At 38.2% G+C, this 15,828-nt stretch overlaps 1 protein-coding gene across 2 annotated transcripts in view; it reads left to right on the top strand.

Annotated features, from left to right (window-relative positions):
• The first annotated feature begins 488 nt into the window (after positions 1-488).
• LOC128855358 (protein phosphatase PP2A 55 kDa regulatory subunit) overlaps positions 489-15,828 on the top strand; it is a 76,876-nt gene continuing 61,536 nt past the window's right edge. The window contains exons 1-2 of one of the 2 annotated variants that reach the window (XM_054090212.1): positions 489-720; positions 1,427-1,974. The gene's annotated coding sequence lies outside the window, so the exon portion shown is untranslated. Of the gene's footprint in view, positions 1,093-1,426; positions 1,975-15,828 lie in introns of both variants that reach the window. The other variant, XM_054090211.1, reaches the window with a different exon arrangement.

Here is a 15,828-nt window from a genome sequence, read left to right as displayed (position 1 = left end):
GTAGGGAGGCTGTCACAATGACACACTTAGATCTGTCGTAGACCCATTGTGACTGTGTTAATAACCAGATTCCACATCTCAATATCGGTAAACTCACATGTGATTGTCGAGAAATTGCTGCAGTATCTTGAAAATATTCATAGTTGACGTGCGGATTTATAAATAAAAATTTTCAAATTTTTTTTATTGTTTATCTTTCCGCATTATATTCCAATAAAAAATTAATTAGCAATAAATACATGAATAAATACCGAAATATGTACGAATAAACCACAAAAATATCCACAATGTAAAAATCCCATACGCTGTAACATAGTGTAATATGAGTACGAGTAAATGAGCAGGCTACTCATTCAAAATGAATAACGGGCAATGGCTGAGTGGAGTTAGATATGCTCCCCATACATACCACGCAAAATACTAGAGAGAGTAGAATGGATGGGGAAAGCAAGGTGTTTTTTATGTTGAATTGGTGTTGGTATTGGCATTGGTAGCAGCACGTTCAGACGTTTTGTGTGTTTATAGTTTCAAAAACATCAGTTTCGTTGGCAATGCGACTCGCGAAACAACAACGACGCAAACGCATAGAAAGCAAGCAAACGACGTGCATACATATGTATTTACACGCATACGTCTGAGTAAAGAAAAAATCGTACAAACAAATTTGACGGCATATGCACAGAGATCTCGAAGGCCGAATGTGATTTACAGACGACACAAGTAAGTTGCGGTACGTCGCAGACCGAAAAAAGTGCATAGAGAAAAATGCCGTTGTCAAGACATTCGCTAAGGAAATGAATTGGCGAAAATAATTGTGCGCGTATAATAAATTTGTGCTTTTTCTTTTCTTTTTTTTGTTGGAAAAATTACATTTTCATATTTTTATTTTCGAGAAGGACAATTGTTTGAGATTGTGAAATTAGAAAACTATAATTAGATTCAAACTAAATATAAAATAATCAAATAATTAATGCGTAATGCAAAAATCGTTCACTAGTGAAATTTGCATAAACGAATGAAAATGTTTCCGGAAATAGGAAATTATATTAAAAGAAATAAATGGAAATAAAAAAATTTTATAAAAATAATGAAGTAATAAATTTTAATATAAAATGATAGTTTCACTTGTGTAATTAGCGTCATGAAATTTTTTAGTTAACCGAGTTAAAACTTATTATTTAATAAAATACATAAAAAACAAATACTTTGCTTATATTGAAATACGGATTTTAAATTTAATTGTTAATAAATTATTTAATAATAAAACTGTGAATTTTGAAGCTTGTGAAGAGTTTTGGTAGAAATTGCAAGTATTTCATAATAAACCAAAGGGTAAACGGCCTACCTATCAAACTAAATTTTTAAACAAAAATTGTTTAAATATAAAATATTTTTTCATTTCGTTCGTTTCCTATTTAACTTTGAGTGACTAATATATCAGCAAACACCATAGTGCAAAATCAGTGCGAAGCTAAAAATTGAAAAAAAAAAAACACACACACACAACAAAAGCGAAGGAATATTTCCATCATCGATTCAAATGCTACCCAATTCTGAAAAAATAAAATTAAAACTAAAAAAGCCCCAAATTTGGCCAGTGCAAATTAAAAGCAGCAATAACGTATATTTCTAAACCGAAAAAATACAAGCCAGATTTTAAAATTTTAAAAATAATACAAATAAATGATAACATCGGAGAAATGAGCAAAAAATAAAAAAAAATCCTCATTTCCCAAAAACAAAAAACAAAACAGTTAATAACTACCCAAATTCAATTTTGTGAGAGAGTGAGAGCTAATAACACGAATAACGGAGGATAAAAAACAATTTCGAATCAACAACAAAAAGAAGAAAAAACAAAAACAATTGGACGCAATTGCAAACCAAAAAAAGAAAAAAACATAAAAATTAACAGCTGTAAGGCTTTATTGCCAATACGCGGACAGTAGTAGCCTGAAGGCAGAGACGAAGCCTGTAAGTAACGATTGTGTGATGGATATTATTTAGAACAATATGGCGTTGCCCTTAAACATATTTATAAAAATTTCAAGTGAAATTTAACTCTGTTGTGTGCTAAAAGTGTATTGGAATTGAAACTAAAGAGAATAGGATTTGGCTCTTATAGCATCATTTACCAATAGCTCCATTATGATGCTACATAAAGCCCCAAATTTTCAATTTTCATATCCTTAACCAATGAATTTCCATCTTCTCCTCCAGAGTGGTGGCCACTCGCAAAGCCAATGCTATTGTTGCACCATAAAATTTCCCCATGCAATTATAGGGGACGCTGCTGGAGTGACCGTCGTTGTCGGGATATAAATTCGAGTCGTTCCGGTAACGTTGAACTTCAACACATTACTATTCGGTTAGGTTGTTGGACACGAAGCGCATGAGGGAAATGAAAGAACGGACCATCTAGATTAAAAAGCGGCAAACATGCCTCTAATTGATCTTGAGCCTTTCTATGGATATACAACGTGCCACAATAACAAACTTCTCAGGAGGGGAGAGGAGAAGAAATTCGTTGAACACTGGCGAAATTCTATCGGTCAGCGACAAGTCAAGCAATTCCTAACGTCAGGCAGCGGGATTTCTGATATACTACTTTCACTCAACAGAGTAGACTTAAGGGGGTATTCTGGTCTAGACGCCTTAAGTTTAGGTAATTCTAAAACTAAGATTAAAAAAAATATAAACATTTTTACTATCCATTTTTTTTATGGTTTTTATTAATATTGAAAAAGTATAAAAAAAAAATAAAAAATCGTGGAACTACAGGCCGGCGGAGTGGGGCTACATAAAAAACGGTGCTCCATTGTTGATCAAAGAAAAAAGAAAAATTCACAAAATGGTGTCAACTTGAAAAACAAAAAAAATTGTGTACCCCCTTTTTTTGGCCTTTTCAAATTTTTGTAAAAATACTTCAAACTTAAATTTTACAAAACCCGAGGCAGGCGCGATAGACAGATGTAGGTATAATAAAAAAACCTTATCAAACTTCAAAGCGATGGGTCAAGTAGAACTTGAGATATCATGACGACCATCTGAAAAAAAGTAGTTTTGAGAAAATCGCGTTTGAAGTTTGAGCAACAATTCCAATAGAACAACTTAGATCATAATATTTAGTACTGACTCTGGTTTAATCGGCGATATATTTTCAGGTACATATTATAGAAGTTTAAAGTATATATACATATATGTATGGAATATATAAAGGTTGTGTGGGATACAAAAGATTTTCTGGAAAGAACGAGTCCTCAAATCGTCCGGTAACATCTGCCGCTCATTGTGCGATACGCTCCACTAGGCCGGCTTAGACGCCACGTCACAAAATCCAGTGTATCTCCGGAAATAATTCGAATTTTGAAAAATCCGTTGAAAGGAATATTTTTGAAGGTCTAAACATTGAAAATATGCATACAAAATGGATTTTTTCAAATTTCTAGACCAGAATCCCCCTTTAAGACTTCTACCTGATTACTTTACCGATCAGTGTAGCCAGAGACACCACTTAAAGGAAATTGGTCGCTCTGATCATCATCTGCCGTTTCTGTGAAATGTACACAGAAAATTCAGAACACATCGTTTGTAAATATCCATCACTTGGCAGAAAACGACTACACCACCGTGGTGGTATTGCCGTGCTCACATATAAATTATAGAACCATAAACCCCAAAATGTGCTAAAAAATTTTAATTTTGGTCACAGTGCGCACTAACCTACAATAATAATAATAATAAACGTAGAACCGACTACCGTGGGAAAGCGCAAAGCAGGCGTCTTACGGCTCGTTGTTACAGCTTCTACAAAAGTTGTTGTTTCCCGATAGACAATGGTGTGGCGCGCCAGACAATGGTGTGCCATGGCGTGTTAACAGCCCCGTGATCATGGATAGTTATTTTCTATCCATATAAGCTGCGTTGGAAGGTGTGTGCATCTCCGACTTGCATCTTAGAAAAATATTTCTTTGGCAATGTTTTCCAGGTTTCCCTTCCAGGCTGGCTAAACTGGGACGGACCCCTTTCTGATGTGCTGTGCCGATAAATCTGCGACAGTCCAGTATAATCTGAAGTTGGCTGCGTCACACTCAATCTTCCGTAGGAGCTACTTAGCTGGCTCAAAATAAAATTCTCCGAAAACTCTTCTCTTCAATTTGTTGCCATTTTTATGAAGGATTAGGTATGTGAAGTTGGAATTTTTCTGCATATGATGCTTATCCAAGGAGAAAAAATTCAGAAGGTGTGGCCAATATCAGACCGTTAACGACCTCACAGGGAATTTGAAAGAGTCAGCGATTTGTTTACAAAAAACTTCAACGCAGTCTACATATATGTCGCTTCGTTGCCGTCTGAACAGCGACTGAAGGGACGTGTGTGTGAATGAACATGTGAAATGATCGTGCACAATTCGCCTGCCGACCCTCCGGTGACGTGGCAGCCGAAGTTACCTGCTCAATTTCATTTTTCAACATTGCTGTAGGCCAAACCTGGTAATATATCATCCTTAAAGAAATTCCAAGGTAGTCTATCATCCTTAAAGAAATTCCAAGCACGATAGATTACCAGGTTTACTATTTAGCTGTGGTGAAACAAAAGTTGTGAGGGTACCTTGGCTGTTACGTCACTTGGGACATTCTGCAGCCGAATTCTGCACGATCATTTCACATGTTCATTCACACACTCGTTCAATCCGTCGTTGGTCCGATGGCAGCGAAGCGTTGTGATTGGTTGATTTTTTTCGTATATCACTAACACAATCTCAGTTTTTTTGTAAGCAAACCGCTTGGTGACCCAAATGGCATCAGCCCATCAGCTTATACTGTCAAATTCGCTCAGAGCCGAAAAACTGTCGGCTACGTAGCACACTAAAAATACTCTCACCATGAAGAAATTCGTTTGTTGTTGTTACGCAATCCGTTATCGCCGTAATGTTATGCGTATTGAGACAGCTGTCGTATGCGATCGGTTATGTACGAGTTTGCTTGGATCTTGTGGACTTCAAACCAAACAACTAATTAAATACTGAATTGAATTCCGTTAATAGTATTTAATTAACGTTAAATGTTTTTAATTAACTAAATTATCAATCTTATCAATTAGTAATAATTTGCAAAAACTATTTTCAAGACAAATAAAATTCAGAGAGAGCAAACCGAAGCTTTATTCTGGGGGACGGTGAATTCTACTCGTTAGTTTTACTAGTAATTATTTTTAACCCTTTCCTGCATAAATTAATAAAAATTTTTTACGGTGGAAACAGCTTTATTTAATTATCAACAAGACGTATTAGAAGAAATAATGAAAAGGTTTCATATTTGTCATAAAAACTAGTTTTAAAGTAGAGAAAACAGTTGATTAGCGGAAATATTATTAACCGTCGAGAGAGATGAGTATCAGGTCAGTCCATAAGTTCGTGTGTCTTTTAAAGATGGTTTTAAAATTAATAAAAAAGATGTTTAAAGTATTTATTAATCCATTATATATTTTCCTTCATTATTTACAGTGTCTTCCCAACGTTTAGGCAAATTTGTAATTCCCTGCTCAAAAAATTGTTTGTCCTTGGAGCCAAAATACGCTTCGATATCCCTTTTTATAGCTTCTTTTGAGCAGTGGGTCTTGTTACTCATATGGGATTGAAGTCCATGGAAAAGGTGATAATCACAAGGTGCAATATCCGGAGAGTATGGTGGATGCGACATTAGCTCCCATCCGAGTTCGTTCAGCTTGCCAAATGTTTGCTTTGCGGTGTGAGGTCTTGCGTTGTCGTGGTGAAACAAAACTTTGCGTCTATTCACTAAAGACGGACGAGTTTTTTATAAGTGCCTCATTCAGGTTTGATAGCTGATGAAATAACAATCAGCAGTTATCGTCTGGTTTGGTTCCAGAAGTTCATAATAAACAATACCGGCCATATCCCCCTAAATAGACAGGAGAATCTTCTTGGGGTCATGACCATCTCTAGGGGTCGGTTTTGGTGTTTCATCTTTATCTAACCATTGGCGTTTGCGAACAAGATTATTGTAAAGGACCCATTTTTCATCACCAGTAACGATAGGGTTGAAAAAACTTTAATTTTCAAGCCGCTGCAGCAGCTGAGAACACACATTTACTCTCTGCTATAGGTTGGCGACGGGAAGTCTATGCGGAACCCATTTTCCTCTGAGCTATCATATCGATTGTCAAATTTGGCTCAGCTTTCACGAGTTCGAGCAAGGCGTCGGAGTTAAAGTCTTCAACGACCAGGGCGCGGGGCATCCTCAACGCCGCAGTTACCACTTCGGAATTTTGAAAACCACTTTTGCGCAGTCCTTACACTCACGGTATCCTCTCCGTGAACAGTGTTTATTTCTGCATCAGCAGTTGTTGCATTTTTACCACTTTTATAAAACAAATACAAATACGCGTTCGAAGATTCCATTTAATTTTTTAACAACACGTGCTTAAAAAGAAATCACTTGTTGAATGCGCAATATATCAAAGAATATGTAATTAGTTCCGTTATAGTCCGTGAATAATTTTTTGTATGCAAAAATCGTACAAAAGTGTAATTGTGGGTAAAATGCGCATGAACTTATGGAGTGACCTGATATATCGACTCCATGGAATGCTTTTGTTTCTCAAAAAGTACTTACGTTTTACTCTGTTATCGTTTTTTGAAAATGAATTAATCGCACTTCAATTCTGCTTTTTCACCCACTTGCACAAAAGTGAGGTTATTTCGAAAAGTCACAAAATCATACAATATATAATTTTTTGGGGTTTTATTATGGCTATATAAATTATATGAGATGGATTAAAATAGTTTGAATAATTTTATAATGCTTAATTTGGAAATAAAATTGCAATACCATGTATGGGCCCATGTACTGTAAAGGGTTAAGCCGGAGAGACCATATGATTGTACCACATGATTTAAATATTTGAAAGTAAACAACTATAGTTTTTTCTTATTCATTTATTATTTTTTCCTTCTTGTCTTCGTTTTGCGGCTTTGTTGATCGATTTTAGCAAAGTTTGTTTTCACTTGCATTTAACACAAAATCGATCAACCTAAAAATAAATATATGTAAGCGCAAAGAAAAATAATCTTTTTTAAGGTAAGCTAAGATTTTCGTGCAAAAATTAATTATTAAATATTTTATACAATATAAAAAATTAAAATGAAATTTACACAACAAAATAACGATTTTACGATGTGAAGTGTGTTTCTATACCAAGCAATTTGTAATAATCGTTACAAACCTTATGTGTGGCACTCTTGTGTCTAAGAAGAAAGAAAGAAAATGAAGCAGAAATTAAGAGTGCTTGAATAAAAGTAAGTACCATAAGTATCAACGTTTGGCGCTGCAGCGCGTGATAAGACTTGGACTGCACGACGATTTATCTCCATGCTTTTCCGTCACTTGCTCTATTCTCTCAATATCTGCTCCCTGATTTTTGTTAGGACTTATTCTACTACATCCCTCCATCCCTTCCTACTCGAGGCTGAGGAGTCATGCTTGACCTCGCTTACCAAATTGACTTTATCTCACGCAATATTTTCACAATGTACAGTATGCGATGGAAGATTCAGCGGCTTTGTTGGCTGGGTCACGTCATCCGAATGGAGGCAAAACGTACCGGCTCTGAGAGTAACCGATGCATTACCACCCTCACAGGTCATTGGAAGGTAGGGGAACATGCAGCCAGACGCAACCTCCCCTTCAATCCCATCTGCAGAAGCTGTCAAGCGGAAGGGGTGAAGGAAAGTCTTTTCCACTACTTATGTGAATGTCCAGCGCTAGCTAGGACACGACTTCGCTCTTTCGATAAGCCTTTCTTAAAGCAAATTAATGAGATCTCAGACATCGAGATAAAGAGTTTGCGGTTATACTTGGATCTCACAAAATGGATATGACTTAGAAGCAAAAAACAAGACATCATCACACGAGGACAGTGGTAGTAAAACGATGCTAGTCGCTAATAAGGATTATTTCAGTAGAAACACTCAACCACTTCAACAACAACAACAACCAACTGGTGGTACAAGAAGAGGAAGACATCCTCTCTGCATTGGAAAGATCAAGTGGAGAAGGACTTGTCTTTACTTGATGTGCCCAACTGGCACCGGTTAGCATAAGAAAGAAACGACTGGTGCGCTTTGTTAAACTCGGCCAAAATCGCGAATTTAAAGGAATCAGCTAATTGGCTGACGTAATCGGGGTCATGACAGCGGTTTGTTTACGAAAAAATTTAGATTGTGTTAGTGATATAAGAAAAAAAATTAACACAGTCCCCGCTTATGTGGTTTCATTGAACAACGAAAGATTGAACGAGTGTATGAATATGTGCGAAATGAGCGGGCTCCCGAGTCCTCGATGGCGTGGCAGCCAAAGCTACTCGCTCAATTTCGTTTTTCACCATAGCTCAAGGCCAAACCTGGTTATCTATCATCCTTGCATGGAGTGTAGTTTTTGCATTTCAAAAAGAGGTTATTCATCATCAATCTGAAGTTTCTTCGACCCTTTGATTTTTGATATATTTATGATTGCAACCCAACAACTACGAGTTTTCATAAGATCACATTTATATGCCGTGCCATTTAGCTTCAAGATCTATGTCCATTTTCAGCCGCACCTCCTGTGAAAAGGCTTTGCAGACCCTTGTGAACCGACTACCCATTCCAAAGAGTGGGTTCACCATACCCTCGCCGAAATTGATGGTTGGAAATTTATGAGCTACATATTTCCCGGCGAATGGCAATAAAAAACTATCCAGATCATCTTAATGCAATACAGATAATATTTATTATACAGAAATATTTCTGAAATTCTGTACAAAGAATTCCTAAAGAAAAAAATTCTATACATTTTTTTTTTTAATAGATACATCTATCTTCAAATCAGTAAAGGGAAGGTACAACAGCCATTTTGAGTATTAAAATTTATAAAAATTATTATTAATAAGTACTTGCTAAATAAATATTATGCTGGTTACAATCCTAGTCTGCTCGATATTAGACCTTCTCAAATATTATATAAATATAAAATGTGTTCATCTTCATTTTTCGTACCGATCCAATGCTAAATAAATACCCCACACCTGCGTTACTTATACATCAAATCTATTTAATTGGATAGTCTCAGTGCGTCGATCATGTGCAGTTTGAGGTTAACAGCTTTACGTGTCATTGCTGTGGACGTTGTTGTTGTGGGGGCTTTGTTGTTGCGGTTTACTTGTTTGCCTGTCTACTTGTTTGTCGATTTTTAACATAAACATTAGTCGCGTTACTAAATATTTATGTGATTACATCCCTGTTGGAACATCTTGCGCCTATTTTCGTGTTGCCTGTTGAATGAAAGTCGATGCGGTACTCCATTTTGGGTAGTGTTGCTACGTTAAAAGAAACTACAACTGCTCGATACTTCTTCCACATGCTTCATACTCGATATTTTTATGGAATTACTTAAGTGTGAATGGAGGGCATAGGCGATATATTCACAAATTAATGTTTTATTGCAGTTGGCACCTAATAAAAATGCGCTCCTGTTTTGGGGCCTTCTGTATTTTGCTGGTATTATAAGTTTTAATAATTTTACACAAAACTTTTAATTGATCCGATACTTTTCTGATACGATACTCATCAATAATTTTCGCCGATGCTTTTAATAAATACTGTCATCGAGTCTCCATTGCTATGTTCGCACGCCACGCAATTCGCTCTCCCATTCGTAAGTCGCTCTCTCATTCGCAAGCCGGTCTCTCATTTGTAAGCCCCTCTCTCATTCGTAATTCACTTCGTAATTACCCTTCGATATACGTAATTCACCATTCATGATTTAATTTGTAAGTAATTCAGTCTCAATTACCTTGCGAATTACGAACAAATCGTTGTCTTCCATAATTTTATTATTGAAAGAGGCTATAAAACTAAAATGATTGGCGTGATAACCACTTAAGGGACTTTGGTCGAGTTTAAAAGCGCGCCAGTCGTTTCTTTCTCGTGACAACCGGCACCAGTTGCACACACCAAATAAAGCCAAGTCCTTGCAACCACCAGCTGGTATCGCATCGAATACTTTCAGAACCGGAGCGTTTGTATCCATTCGAACGACATGACCCAACCAACATAGCCGCTGGATATTTATTCGCTGCTATTGTTCGCCTACGATACTCGCCATCACCAACGTCTAAAGATCCAAAAATCGTCCGCAATATCTTTCACTCAAACACTCCAAGTGACGCCTCATCGAATATTGTCGAAGCCTCTGCACCATACGTTCGGGCGGGCATGATGAGAGCCTTGCATTAGTTTTGTTCGCATACATACTACTCAACTACTTACTTAGTCCAAAGTAGCTTTTTTTGGCCAGAGAGATTCTCCGGCTAGCTTCGGAACATCCGCTAAAGAGCGGGCTAATGTGAGTAGGCGAAGCAATCCAGGATATCTGGTTGTGCGCTGGATTTGGGATCCGCCACGTAAAAATCTCCCACAATGAAGACGAAAACAAATTGAATCGATATTTTAATCGTGGAAGTAAAAACAAGTGTTGTAAAAAAAATAATACCGGGTAGGTTGGTGAATATCTCAGTAATTTTGCAAGTGACCAAATTGTATTCTAGTTTCTTTAACTCCTCTGCTATATCTAATATTAGGTTATTTATCTGCTAGTCCAACATTTGTAACAGGACCCTTTCGCCGGCCTGCTGTCATTTGCGGGCACTTTTTCTTATTGCTGGAAAATAGAATGAATAAATTAACTTTAGCTTCAGCTCTACATGGGGAAAACATTTTTAGAGGTGTACTACCTAGCAGACCGTTATTCGGCTCTGAGCGAATTTGACAGATATGTCGATGTCATATCGTCATTCGTTTTGGGTTTCACTTAACTAAAGCTAAATTTTGTGATACACAAAACGAATGACGTAGAATCCAAAGTTCCCCTCAAACAAAATTTTGTTTCACCATATCTAACGAGGAAACCGGGTATCCATCATCCTTGTTAGCTCTAAATTCCTTTTTTCTCCATCACCGATATTCTCAACAAATAATAATAGCAAAGAACAAGAGGGAGAGCTGTCAAAGTGAAATATAAAAGCGCCGTGGAAACAAGGTAATTGGCAAATTACTTAGAGAGCGAATTACGTGCCGTGGTAACAAAGCATCTATGAACAACATTAAAGTAATATGTAACCTTTTTTTTCTCATAAAAGCTCCATTTTCTCAGAAACTCACACATAGAAAGAATGGTATTTTGATTATTTACTGGGAAATATAAGATACCTAGAATTTTTCTCCCCTCAATAGCGGGCGCTCCGTTGGTGCTCCCTGACAGTGAAGTATCTGGGACTTATCCTTGACAGAGGTCTAACGTGGAAGCCAAACAGTGAGGAGAGAATTAGGATGGTAAGAGTCGCCTTGGATGGTTGTAAGGGCACTATCGGCAAAAGCTGGAGTCTCTCGCCATAAATCAATTCTTGACTTTATAACACGATTTTAAAACCAATCTTGACACGTGCAGCAATCAGACTAAGGAGTTCGGGCCATAAGCTACGGACACTCTAGCATTCTTAAAAATTTGGAGTTCATCCCCATGATACTGGATCATTGTACACCCACGCTAGGTTCGAGCGGACCTTTTTCCACTCATATTCCCTCAAGGGATGAGTGGGCAGGGTGTATAATTTGGCGGCAAGGCATGTCAAACATGTTCACGGATGACTCGAGACTGGACGGAAGGGTTGGTGGGGGAGTATTCTTTGAGGAGCTCCCCATCAAGCTCAAATTCAGACTTCCGGACCACTGCAGTGTTTTCCAATCGAAGGTAGCTGCAATTAAGGAAGCAGTGGATTCTACGTTGCCGAAACGACCCGGATTTATATCCGGCCAAGGACTGTCACTCCAGCATATATCTACGGGAAAGTTATGCTGCTACACCAACAAAAACATCAAAAGTTCCGTCGCAAAATGAGAGTATTGGGGTTCGCTTAAGAACCTGTGGTGTGCTCCTGGAAAGATGGACCTCGAGTCAACTCAGCGAGCGCTGAGCTAGACGTGTAAGATCGCGAGATCCTTCTGCCCACGGGTAGATCGGTAGATCGCTACACCTGCGGATATAGCGGGTTTAAATATCATACATCTTATGAAGTTCATCAGTAGCTTGATGCGGTTAATTACGAACGTAAACCAGAGCATAAGTGCATGGTCATCATCCCCTAATCCTAAGGCTCCTTCTTCCTTCCCTTCTCCTTTCTCCCTCTCTATGGTATCACAACGGACGAGTTTTGAATATTTTTCCAAGTGGGCCCCAAGCAAGGGCAGCCGTTTAACCTAACTTAAGTACTAGCCGAACGCCATTTTGTGTGGGAGAATAACACCAAGATATTAGGTCTGTTCATGTAAAAATTATCCAGTAACTTGGCAGTAAGTTACTTTCGGAGAATTCTCTCTCAAAGACAAAAATATAAAAAAAAGTACATGAACGCAAAACCAGTATCGATTTGCAAGTTTTACGAACATGAATGAAAAATTACAGAAATTAAAAAATGTTCAGTTGGGCTACCTCGAATTAAATTTAAAAAACATAAAGGAAAATGCAAAATAACGAGCTTGGGAATCGCATGATTTCATTTTTTCTACAATAATTTGTTCCATTTCATCATCTGCGTCAGATGAAGAACATTCCAGAGAAGAGTAATGGCGACGGCAGTCATCTTTGTTTCACACCAATGCAGATTTAAAAGCAGTCGGATACTCTCTCGTAAATTATACAGTAAATTTGTATAGTTTGTTAAACATAACACAGAGAGGAGGCGCGATCTAATATCATGCATACTTAGACAGAGATTTCCGGAATGAGCGAATTACTATTCTGAGTAACAATCAGGCGACACTCGTCCTGTGAGATCAAATCGTCACTGGTCCTTGAATGTATCGAGAAACTTAATCTGCTAGGAACGCACAATTGCATCCGGCTAATTTGGGTCCCAGGACATATGGGTATAAGTGGGAACGAAGTAGTGGACGAATTGGTGAGCCCTTCCATGCTATGGGACAACACACCATCAAAGAGAAGCTTAGGAGTGAAGAACTAAGGCTAAACGAGGTTTGTTGGCTCCAAACTATGGTTCTACGCCAGGCGAAATCCTAGGAGGACTTACCTTCCAGGAAGGGTACAACCAAAAGAAGATTAAAAACCCAGAACCCTCCCCAACGAGAAACTGAGAATGCACACTGGCATTCTCACAGGCTACTGCAGACCGCGAAGTCATCGCACATGATCGGGATTTGGTCTGCGGACTCTTGTCGTTACGCTCAATCCAACCCAGCTCTGTGCTAAGTTTAATGAGTGAACTGGGTCTGTATGAGGTACTGTGATGAGTAGTGGCACAAAAGGCCATGAGGTCGAAGTGCAAACCTCATAAAGAATCTAATCCAATCTAATATCGTGCACCAGTTTGGTACGAATAGATTTCCCTGCAGGGCTACATACCTATGTAGTGCATATGAATGAGCATTCAAATACATGCTAATATTAGTACGTATGTGTGTAGTTATGTATGTACGAGTACATTAAGCCTTACTTACATAGAGCATGCAAATCGATTTTGATTTAATAAGCGCTTACTCATTCTTACTGTGACAAAATATCGAATTTTTTAAGCTTAGCTGGCTAACTATTGACATATTACAGAATAATTTGCGCACTTTTGCACTATCATAGCACCAATAATTTATAATGGATAAACACAAGTTGAAGGTTAGGCTTAACTGATATTCCAATTTTTTTTTCTTTACATATTTTTATTTATTATTTTGTTCCCAAGGCAATAATTCTGGTGCTGTCAGATAACAATTAGCTTTGGCTATTGGACGGATGATTGATTTGTGAATTTGTTTTTAGAAAATTTAAATTATGTCGAAAAAGTGACAAATTGTCAAGGTTAAGTTCGGACCAAAGCCAGCTGTTATACCCTGTGTTTACTATAAAACTTTTCGAGGACTTATACTTGGAATTGGATTTGCATGAGCCACCTTGAGTCGATAGAGAAAACGGATTCGCCGGTATTGCAGAGGGAAAACAAACTCTGCCCAAATTTGTAAAGACTTTTCTCCATTTGGAGGTGTTCAAAAAACTCGTGGTAATTGCACAACCGATAGGGGTGAGCTTTAGCTTCGTTATCAGTCCAACAAGAGTCAGTTGCCTACAGTCCCTTCAGCTTAATAACAGGGGGAGCAGGATCTACGACAGTCGCTCGGACATGGCAGGTAACATCAGTTTTGCTCATCTGCAACCTCTCTCAGCCTGCCAAGCTCATTTGTGGGTTGAAGTAACCCGTTTGCTAACCGTGGTTGTGATGGCTGCAAAAGAGCCACAACTACGACTCCTGATGGGGCATAGAGAGACGCTTTGATTCGAAGTTATTTCTCTGTTGTCCAATCCCGGACAGGGGCCGTACTAATTCCCATTGTGTTTCAGCCTGCAGGTGGCCTTCAAGGCCTCTACTTATTGGATCCCCAGCCACTCTGGGGGGAAGGGAAAAGAAATAGCGAACGAATGTGTAAGGAAAGGCTCTGAACTGCGATTGACTTGAACGTAATCGCTCAAACCAAGAGAACGTGGTCTCTGACTGCTAACTTCAAGGTATCCAAAGCGCTCTGGCCAAAACTGAATCAAATGCAGGTTTCACAATGGGCCTTAGGGCCACCGAGTGTCTTGTCTTAGACAAGCAACCTGGCTAACATAACCTAACCTGAGCCCTTCTTCGTGTAGGACTTTAAGTTTTTTGATTGTGATACTATCCTCACCGGGGGTCATTTGGGCTTACGAAAGGTCTGTGCACGTTTCATTGTTACCTACATGTTAACTGAGGACCAAAAATTGCTTGAAAGACCTCATTAAAGAAGCGAGAAAAGACAAGAACTTGCTTTACAACATTGTAACTGGTGATGAAACGTGGTGTTTCCTACATGAACCTGAAACTAAGCGTCAAAGTGCCGAGTGGAAGACCCCAGACGAGCCACCGCCCAAAAATCGCGTTTGAAGAAGTCAAAAATCAAGACGATGCTCATTTGTTTTTACGATTCCAAGGGAATCAAGTAGCTCATTCCAATGGTTCAAACCGTCAATGCAATTTTCTATTTTCTTGCATCGCATTCATCGAATTCGCCTTGAATACCGAATGATAATGTACCATCTTATCAATCCACACTTGTGACTGAATTTTTGACTAGAAATCGCATTTTAACCATCACCATATTCGCCTGAAATGGCTCCCTGTGACTTCTATATACCTATTCGGATAATTGCATTTGGCCATGAAAGGAGAACGTTTTGCGTCCCTAAAGGCCATCCAAAGGGATTGTACCGACATCCTTGAGGACATTTCGGGTTGCGGTCAATGACCTCAAACATTCTTTCGAAAAGTTTTTAGATCGCGCAAAACAGTATATCGAGGCCAGAGGGGACTATTTTGAATAAATAGACTCGAAGTTATCGGAACAAAGCTATTGTCGTTTCGATTTTAGCTCAGTATTATTTATTTTGGACTTCACCTTGTACTAAAGCAAATATAGCTACACTTTTGATACAAGTTGTAGTTGAGATCAAACTCATTCCGTTCCCGCGACAGTCAGTTTAACGTAACCGGAACGACCCGATTTATATCCGATCAAGGACTATTGCTACAACAACAACAACCAATCTAATTTCGTCAGAGTTCTTGCAGCTAGGCAAGAGGCCGTAATTTACATAAAAAAATGAAAAAAGCTTATCAGTGTGTCAACTTCTAATTAGACTATGAATGCCAATCATATTTATACATATCTTATAATTCTATAGTCTA

The sequence above is a fragment of the Anastrepha ludens genome, chromosome 2 (genome assembly GCF_028408465.1).
Source record: "Anastrepha ludens isolate Willacy chromosome 2, idAnaLude1.1, whole genome shotgun sequence".
Classification (NCBI taxonomy): domain Eukaryota; kingdom Metazoa; phylum Arthropoda; class Insecta; order Diptera; family Tephritidae; genus Anastrepha; species Anastrepha ludens.
This window is presented reverse-complemented; position numbering and strand designations above follow the sequence as displayed.